Raw genomic sequence first — 10,564 nt, 5'->3', positions numbered from 1 at the left:
TTCATCTCTTGGATTCAAATGACTACTTTATTTTTTTCCTTTCTTTATATTGCACATACTGAGAACATCAATCGCCTCAACATTGCACTGAACTGATCTGTTAATCTGCAGTGAATTACTGTCAAGTTTTATTTTCAGTTAAACTGTCATTTTTTTCTCAAATCTGTTTATTGCAATTGTATTTTCCTGTGTGAGTTAAGGGTTCTAACTCGGCCAAGGTAAAAACAAAGCTCCAAAATAGAAGTTAGAAAGAGACCTCAAACTTACATAGAATTTAAATAAACTAAGCCCCAATAATTTAAATAAATCAATATTAATATTATTATTAAAGACCATTTCAATAACAAAGTCAACAAAAACATAATTAGATAAAATAACCACAAAGGAGCTCAAACATGCATTTCTTAAAGGGAAAGACACCATTTATTTGGTGGTTATAATCGTCTTGTTTTACTCTTTTTTTTTCTTTCATCTACATTTATTCAATTTCCTGCAAGTTAAGAAAATAATTTGGCTAAAGTCATTTTCCTGGTCTGTCTGGTTTCTGTATTGATGTGATTTACCGTATGTGAGGACAGAGACGGAGGGAATCTTATGCAAGTAAAAGTTTATTAAAATAAATAGCGAGAAAGAGAGAGAAAGAGTCAAAATCCACAATGGGTCTCAGGAACTGTGATGTTGATGCTCAATCGAGATGGATCTCAGGAACACAGATGATGATGCTCAATCCAGAACGGATCTCAGATGTTGATGCTCAGTAAGAACAAATCTCAGGAACTCAGATGTAGATGCTCAGTCAGAACAAATCTCAGGAACTCAGATGTAGATGCTCAGTCAGAACAAATCTCAGGAACTCAGATGTTCATGCTCAGTCAGAACGAATCTCAGGAACTCAGATGTTCATGCTCAGTCAGAACGAATCTCAGGAACTCAGATGTTGATACATAATCCAGAACAGGTCTCAGGAATTCAGATGTTGATGAACAGTCCAGAACGGTGAGGAGCACCGTAAATCGCCCAAACGGATCTTGTCTAAAAACGAGACACACCGAAGAGCAGAGGAAAAACATCAATAGTTCACAGATGAGTACAGTACCAAGTTCAAGGTGTAGTCAGCCCCAGTCTAAAAACGAGACTCGTTGACAGTAGAAGAATCCGACTAGTCCACAAGGAAATAATCCACAAGAAAGCGTTGCACAGTGTACTCACAAAAATACCGGGAGAGGGAGCAGAAGCCAAAGGAATTAACAAATTCCCACCGAGTCCTGGAGGAAAAACACAGTGGAAAACAAGAAAACCCGATCAAAGACCAACAATAGTCACACACAGCATGGCAGCAAACACCCAGGAGAAACACAACGAACGCGCACAGAACACAGCACACCTGGACCTTAAATAGAGGGAAACACACAACAGCTGTGGAAAACAATCAGGGATAACGAGAAGGGAGGAGACAGAGTGCACACAGGAACACAAAAGGTAAACACACAAAAAGAACAACCAATCACACTGGGATCCTGACAGTACCCCCTCCCCACGGCCGGCACTGGACGGGCCAGGGAGGGACTCACCCTGTCGTCGACGGAGATCCTCGATCAAACCGGGGTCCAGAATGTCCCGAGCCGGTACCCAACACCTCTCCTCCGGACCGTACCCCTCCCAGTCCACAAGATACTGAAAACCTCTACCCCTGCGGCGAACATCTAGTAATCTCCTGACTGAGTAGGCAGGAGAACCATCCACTAGTTGGGGGGCGGGGGGTTTGGGGGTAGAGACAGGGGGATTAATGGAGGCAAAAATCACTGGTTTAACCCTGGATACATTAAAAACAGGGTGAACCCGACCAAGAGAAAGAGGTAACTTAAGCTTAACTGCCACTGGGCTGACGACCTTGACAATACTGAATGGCCCAAGGAATCTCGGAGCCAGCTTACGAGATGACTCGCGAAGAGGCAGATCCCTGGAAGAAAGCCAAACCTTTTGTCCACAGATATAACGAGGAGGAGCCGGTGACGGTCAGCCGCAGCCTTGGTTCGTCTGGAGCTTTGTAATAATAGGGTTCTAGCTCTTTTCCAAGTGCGTTTGCACCTTCGGACAAAAGCTAAAGCAGACGGAACCGCTGCATCGGGTTCTTGTGAGGGAAATAAGGGAGGTTGAAAACCGGTAGCGGCTTCAAACGGAGACAGATTGGTCGAGGAAACGGGAAGAGAATTATGGGAGTACTCGACCCAGGGGAGCTGTTGGCACCAGGAGTTCGGATAGCGAGACGACAGACAGCGGAGCGTACGACCGAGATCCTGATTAGCCCGTTCACATTGACCGTTGGTCTGCGGATGATAACCAGAAGACAAGCTGGCGGTGGCGCCGATCTGTCTACAAAACTCCTGCCAGAAACGGGAGATGAACTGAGGACCCCTATCTGAAACCACGTCAGTAGGAAGACCATGTAACCTAAAAACGTGGTTAATCAGAACCTGAGCCATCTCTTTGGCAGAAGGGAGTTTGGGCAGGGGAATGAAATGGACCGCTTTAGAAAAGCGATCCACCACCGTCAGTATAACAGTGTTACCATCAGACGCCGGTAAGCCAGTGACAAAATCAAGAGCTATATGTGACCAGGGGCGGGAGGGCACGGGCAAAGGTTTAAGCAGACCAACGGGTGGTTGATGAGAGGCCTTATTACAAGCACAAACCTGACAGGCTAATACAAACTGTCTGACGTCAGGACCCATAGCGGGCCACCAAAAACGTTGACGGACGGCTGCCAACGTTCTCCGAACACCAGGATGGCCGACAAACTTAGATTCATGACACCACCGGATGACATCAGAACGCAATGCCTCGGGAACCCACAGACGACCCACCGGGCACCCCTCTGGGACCTCCACCCCTCGTCCGGCCTCCCTCACCCGCTGCTCGATGCCCCAGGTGACCGCCCCGACCACCGTCCCTTCCGGGAGAACGGTCTCGGGCCGATCGGGTTCCGAGCCACCGAACAGACGGGAGAGAGCATCTGGCTTAACGTTCTTAGAACCCGGCCGGTACGAAAGGGTGAAGTTAAAACGGTCAAAGAAGAGCGCCCAGCGAGCCTGCCTGGATGTTAACCTCCTGGCCGAACGGATGTACTCTAAGTTTTTGTGATCCGTCCAGACCAGGAAGGGCTCCGAGGCTCCCTCCAACCAGTGACGCCACTCACCCAAAGCAAGTCTAACCGCCAGCAACTCCCGGTTACCTATGTCGTAATTACGTTCTGCTGGGTTTAACCGGTGAGAAAAAAAGGCGCACGGATGCACTTTCCCGTCAATGGGTGACCGCTGGGACAAAACGGCGCCTACCCCGACATCAGAAGCATCTACCTCAACTATAAACTGGTAAGCCGGATCAGGAATAGAAAGAACAGGTGCAGAGATGAAACGGGACTTTAATTCATCAAAGGCTTTCTGAGCTTCGTTATTCCAAAGGAAACCTACTTTAGTGGAGGTAAGAGCAGTAAGAGGTTTAGCGATTTGTCCAAAATCTCTGATAAAACGCCGATAAAAATTGGCGAATCCCAGAAAACGCTGTAACTCCTTACGTGTGTCGGGTACTGGCCAATCAGCGACCGCTCTGATCTTAGCGGAATCGGGGCAAATCTTCCCAGCGGCTATAACAAAACCCAAGAACGTAACCGACTGTTTGTGGAATTCGCACTTCTCCGCCTTGACAAATAACTGATTCTCTAATAGCCGTTGTAAGACTAGGCGAACATGCTGGGTGTGTATCTGCATAGAAGGGGAGAAGATGAGAATGTCATCTAGATACACAAAGACAAATTTGTTGATCATGTCTCCCAACACTTCATTGACCATAGTCTGGAAGACAGCGGGTGCGTTCGCAAGACCGAACGGTAGAACGGAATATTCCCAGTGCCCCGAAGGTGTATTAAATGCTGTCTTCCACTCATCGCCCTCCCTTATGCGAACCAAGTGATAAGCGTTGCGCAGATCTAACTTGGTGAAGACACAAGCTCCCTGTAATAATTCAAAGGCAGTCGACATTAAAGGTAAGGGGTATTTATTTTTAACAGTAATGTCGTTTAAACCTCTATAATCAATACACGGGCGGAGGGAGCAGAAGCCAAAGGAATTAACAAATTCCCACCGAGTCCTGGAGGAAAAACACAGTGGAAAACAAGAAAACCCGATCAAAGACCAACAATAGTCACACACAGCATGGCAGCAAACACCCAGGAGAAACACAACGAACGCGCACAGAACACAGCACACCTGGACCTTAAATAGAGGGAAACACACAACAGCTGTGGAAAACAATCAGGGATAACGAGAAGGGAGGAGACAGAGTGCACACAGGAACACAAAAGGTAAACACACAAAAAGAACAACCAATCACACTGGGATCCTGACACCGTATTTTTTGCCCTCTGTAGCGGACCTAGTATTCTGGTCCATTACTGTGTATCCTGACACGGATAGAGAAAAGAGTAGCTACGGCGCATACTAGCGCTACTGGTTACACCTGCATCTCAGATGGGTTTTCTCCAAAGATGTCGATCAGATAGATAGATAGATAGATTGTTTATTTTAGCCACACGACAATGCCGGTGGAATTTTTTTTCGGTACAGTATGTTTAAGCTCTACATCATCATACATTACAGACAAAAATAGACAATACACTTCACAACATGTAATAATACAAGATACAGTGGGTACATGACCATGCGTAGTGTATGAGTGGAAAAAACTAAACTAAAGAGTGGAGTTCAGAGTCCTGATGGCTATGGGGAAAAAGCTGTTTGTAAAGCGTTTGGTCTTGGTAGATAGTGACCTGTAGCGCCTCCCTGAAGGAAGGAGCTGAAAAAGGTGGTTCGCTGGATGTGAGGTGTCAGAGATGATTTCCTTTGCCCGCTTTACAGTCCGATATGTGTAGAGTGAATCAACTGAAGGCAGTGGTTTCCCTATGATCTTGGATGCTTTGTTGACAGTCTGCTGTCGTTTTTTCTTTGTTTGGCTATCTGTGTTACCATACCATACTGTTATTGATGATGTAATGATGGACTCGATCATAGCGGAATAGAACAGAACAAGGAGCTGATGTCTGATCCGGTATTTTTTAAGCTGTCTGAGGAAGTAAAGTCTTTGTTGAGCCTTTGCAATGATTTGATTAGTATTAGTTTTCCACTTCAGGTTATTGCTAATGTGTGTTCCTAGGAATTTAAAGGAGTCAGTGATGGTGATTGAATTGCCATTTATCTGTATTGGTGTTTTAGGAAATGGCCTACGTCTAAAGTCAACAATGAATTCCTGGGTTTTGGCTGTGTTGAGCTGGAGGTCATTGTTCGAACACCAATTTACAGCTTGGTCCACCACCATGCGGTACTGTGTTTCATCCTTGTCTGAGATGAGGCCTACAATGGTTGTGTCGTCCGCATACTTTATTATTTTCACTGAAGTATTCATGGATCTAAAGTACGATGTATAAAGGGAAAAGAGCCAAGGGGAGAGAACACAGCCCTGAGGAGCTCCTGTACTGAGGGTGAGAGGGTCTGAGGTTATGTTATTAACTTTCACCCTCTGTGATCTCTTCCACAGGAAGCTCCTTATCCAGTGGCATATGGCTGGGTCAATGTTCATGTCCAAGAGTGTAGTAAAGAGTTTAAATGGGTTAATCGTGTTAAAAGCGGAACTAAAGTCTATGAACAGGATGCGTGTATAGGTGTTTGGTGATTCCAGATGTTGCAAGGTATGGTGGAGTGCTATGCTGATTGCATCCTCAACGGACCGGTTGGCTTGGTAGGCAAATTGATAAGAGTCCATCTTCAAGGAAGTGCAGGATTTCAGGTATGCCAGAATAATCCGTTCAAATGCTTTCATTACCACAGATGTCAGGGCAACTGGTCTGAAGTCATTAAGGCAGGTGATCTTTGAGGACTTTGGCACAGGAATAATGATGGAGCATTTAAAACATTGTGGGACTGTACATTGGCTTAATGAAATGTTAAAAATTGTGGAAAAAACAGGCGCCAATTGGGCTGCACAATGGCTAAGCAAAGCAGGACTGATCCCATCCGGCCCTGCTGCTTTCCTGATCTTAAGCCTCTTAAATGTAGTTCTCACCTCATCCTCCTGGATGCAGAAGGGTGGTGTTGAAATGGGGTCGGGGGGAATGACTGGTGAGGTAGGTTTTTCAAATCTTGCATAAAAGTTATTTAATATGTCTAGGAGACTTGGATCACTGTTAAGGGGGGAGATGGGGCATTTTTTGTAGTTTGTCATGTCCTTGAGATTTTTCCATATTGATCTTGGGCTGCTTGATGAAAATTGTTGTTCCAATTTTGTTCCATAACTCTGCTTTGCTCTCCTTATAGCAGCTCGTAGTTTATATTTAGCAATTCTGTATTGACTCTTGTCTCCACTTTTGTATGCACAGTTCTTTTCTTTGCGTAAGAGATGTAAGTCTTTGGAGAACCATGGTTTTTTATTGCCATAGAATGTCACTGTCTTGGTGGGGATGCATATTTCCTCGCAGAACTTTACGTATGATGTCACAGTATCAGTGAGTTCGTCGAGGGAGTCACACGCTGCACTGAATATGTCCCAATTTGTGCATTCGAAACACCCTTGAAGCGTTTCAATGGCATCTATGGACCAGGACCTGACAGATTTGGATGTTTTCTTAACGGATTTAAGCTTTTGTCTGTACTTCGGAATGAGGAGCAACACAGCATGGTCAGACCTCCCCAGTGGAGCCCTCGGGAATGCCCGGTAAGCATCTGAAACAGAGATGTAGCAGTGATCCAGTGTTTTGCTATCTCTGCTGTAGCAAGTGACTTGTTGCTTGTAGTTTGGGAGTTCAGATGACAGGTTTGTGTGGTTAAAATCACCTAACACGATGACAGACGTATCAGGGTTGGAGTTTTCAACAGACGAGATGTGTTGGGAGAGATCGCTAATGGCTATATTAGCGTTAGCTTGTGGTGGAACGTAAACACCAATTAGTATAATTGAGGCAAATTCTCTCGGGAGGTAATATGGTCTGCATTTCAAACTGATGAATTCAAGATCAGGAGAGCAGTGACGATGAAGGATTGTTGAATTGTTACACCAGCGCTGATTTACCATGAGAGAAATACCCCCTCCTTTAGATTTGAGGGATAGTTTGACTGACCTGTCGGCTCTGAAGATAGTGAAGCCAGGGGGGGTTACCGCCTCGTCAGGAACCGACTGATCCAGCCATGTCTCGGTAAAGCCGAAGGCCGAGCAGTCACTGTAATTCCTGTCTGTTTGTGTTAAAAGCAGAAGTTCATCCATTTTATTTTTAAGGGATCGCACATTTGATAAGATCAGTGCCGGTAGTGGGGGCCGGTAGGGCCGTCTCCTGAACCTGGAGACCACTCCAGTTCTCCGTCTTTTTGTGCTAGATGTATTTCCCCATGATGGCGATCCAGTGTTGTTTATATCCAGTATATCCTCTGGAATGTTGGCAAATAATTCCAAATTGTCAGGTGTAATCCTCCTGATATGTAACAACTCCTCACGACTATATGATATGATGCATGATAACATCAGGGTCATATTTCCAAGACCGACAACAAATGTGGCCAATTCATTGTCATGATCTCTTGTTGATCTTCCAGCCAGATCTAGAGCATGAAGACAACCAGAATCTAGTCAAACTTCATCTCTAGTGTTCATCTCGTCTGACCAGCTTCATGAAAGCTCCTCTGCTGCACCTTTCGGCACTGACGGCAAACTGGAGTCCAGACATGGCATTGATTTGGATTTCCCAGAGCTCTGAATCCCTAAAACTGACAGCGCAAACACTCTCTGGTCTCTGAGTTTCTGGATGAGTTGATCTAGAACAGCAGAGATCCAGATCACAGGAACATAAGCAGCATCTCCATCCATCAGCTCCAGTGGAAATCCAGAGCTCATCATCTCAGCTGCAAGACTCGGGAGAGAAGAGAAGTGAACCTGCAGGGCTTTCTTGTTCTTCTCCACAGATGAACAGGATTCATAGATCTGACCGATCTCCCTCATGATCTGCTCCAAACCAAAGGCTGAGGCTTGAAGATCCTCAGATATTCTCTCAAGTTCTGCTTGGTTAGCTGTCAGGTTTTCTGGTTCATGTTTCTTTCAGTTTTTTGGATGTTGATCACTTTTAAGGTCATAGGTAAGGCAAGGCAATTTTATTTGTATAGCATGCAGGGAGTGCAGAATTATTAGGCAAGTTGTATTTTTGAGGATTAATTTTATTATTGAACAACAACCATGTTCTCAATGAACACAAACTCATTAATATCAAAGCTGAATATTTTTGGAAGTTTTTTGTTTTAGCTATTTTAGGGGGATATCTGTGTGTGCAGGTGATTACTGTGCATAATTATTAGGCAACTTAACAAAAAACTAATTTATACCCATTTCAATTATTTATTATTACCAGTGAAACCAATATAACATCTCAACATTCACAAATATACATTTCTGACATTCAAAAACCAAACAAAAAAAAATTCAGTGACCAATATAGCCACCTTTCTTTGCGAGTGTAACGGGTGTAATATTTATTTAATTTCACTCAAAATCTCTCTCTCAATTATTTTACATTTATGTTATTGTTTTGTATTCTGAAAAGTATTCTTTTAATATTTCATTTCGTTTATTCTTTTAATATTGAATTATTTTGAATGGGATGTCATGTTTCTATTGTTATATGTCCATTTTTCAGTGATTTGATGTTTTGTTAAATAAGGCGCGTGGCCCCTTTAAGACTCTTGTTCCGGTTCCGCCCGCTCTCCTTCAGTTCGCGGTAAATGCGACTGAAGAGAGGTGAGTTGTATTGAAGCTCCGTATAAAAAGTTTTATATGAGCTTTGTTAACTAAAATAAAATATGCAGTTTAGTTCTTAAATGCACTTTAATATTATTCAGATGTGTATGAAGTTTGTGTGAGTGATGTAAAGCAAGTACTTTTGGAGAGTATTCATTAAGCACAAGCAGGCTAATTCTGTGGCTAAAATAATGCCTTTCACTAACAGGCAAACTTGTGAAAGAAGGCCACAGAACTCTCCAGCTTGATAAAATTTCATTTTATTCATGCAGGTATGTTTTCACTCATGTTATTGTTAAATTCATGTCAGATGTTTTTTTTAATGAAATATGTGAGCACTATTGATTTCATTATATGAGAGAAGTTAAGTGTTAAATGTAGTTCAGTTTGCGGTAAATGCGACTGAAGAGAGGCAAACTTGTGAAAGAAGGCCACAGAACTCTCCAGCTTGATAAAATTTTATTTTATTCATGCAGGCGAAATAAAATATGCCATGAGTGATTCCTGATGCCAAGACTCATTAATTTACCACCCTACACAACGCAGAACGAAGACCGGTTACACAAGGACACTCAAAAGCCTGCCTTCCATGGATTCTGTCAGTGTTTTGATCTGTTCACCATCAACATTGCGTGCAGCAGCAACCACAGCCTCCCAGACACTGTTCAGAGAGGTGTACTGTTTTCCCTCCTTGTAAATCGCACATTTGATGATGGACCACAGGTTCTCAATGGGGTTCAGATCAGGTGAACAAGGAGGCCATATCATTAGATTTTCTTCTTTTATACCCTTTCTTGCCAGCCACGCTGTGGAGTACTTGGACGCGTGTGATGGATCATTGTCCTGCATGAAAATCATGTTTTTCTTGAAGGATGCAGACTTCTTCCTGTACCACTGCTTGAAGAAGGTGTCTTCCAGAAACTGGCAGTAGGACTGGGAGTTGAGCTTGACTCCATCCTCAACCCGAAAAGGCCCCACAAGCTCATCTTTGATGGTACCAGCCCAAACCAGTACTCCACCTCCACCTTGCTGGCGTCTGAGTCGGACTGGAGCTCTCTGCCCTTTACCAATCCAGCCACGGGCCCATCCATCTGGCGCATCAAAACTCACTCTCATTTCATCAGTCCATTAAACCTAAGAAAAATCGTCTTGAGTCTTGAGATATTTCTTGGCCCAGTCTTGACGTTTCAGCTTGTGTGTTCAGTGGTGGTCGACTTTCTGCCTTTCTTACCTTGGCCATGTCTCTGAGTATTGCACACCTTGTGCTTTTGGGCACTCCAGTGATGTTGCAGCTCTGAAATATGGCCAAACTGGTGGCAAGTGGCATCTTGGCAGCTGCACGCTTGACTTTTCTCAGTTCATGGGCAGTTATTTTGCGCCTTTGGTTTTTCCACACGCTTCTTGCGACCCTGTTGACTATTTTGAATGAAACGCTTGATTGTTCGATGATCACGCTTCAGAAGCTTGGCTATTTTAAGACTGCTGCATCCCTCGGCAATATATCTCACTATTTTTGACTTTTCTGAGCCTGTCAAGTCCTTCTTTTGACCCATTTTGCCAAAGGAAAGGAAGTTGCCTAATAATTATGCACACCTGATATAGGGTGTTGATGTCATTAGACCACACCCCTTCTCATTAGAGATGCACATCACCTAATATGCTGAATTGGTAGTAGGCTCTCCAGCCTATACAGCTTGGAGTAAGACAACATGCATAACGAGGATGATGTGGTCAAAAT

This window comes from Pseudorasbora parva, chromosome 11 (assembly GCF_024679245.1).
Source record: "Pseudorasbora parva isolate DD20220531a chromosome 11, ASM2467924v1, whole genome shotgun sequence".
In the NCBI taxonomy this organism is placed as follows: domain Eukaryota; kingdom Metazoa; phylum Chordata; class Actinopteri; order Cypriniformes; family Gobionidae; genus Pseudorasbora; species Pseudorasbora parva.
Note: the sequence above shows the minus strand (reverse complement) of the source record.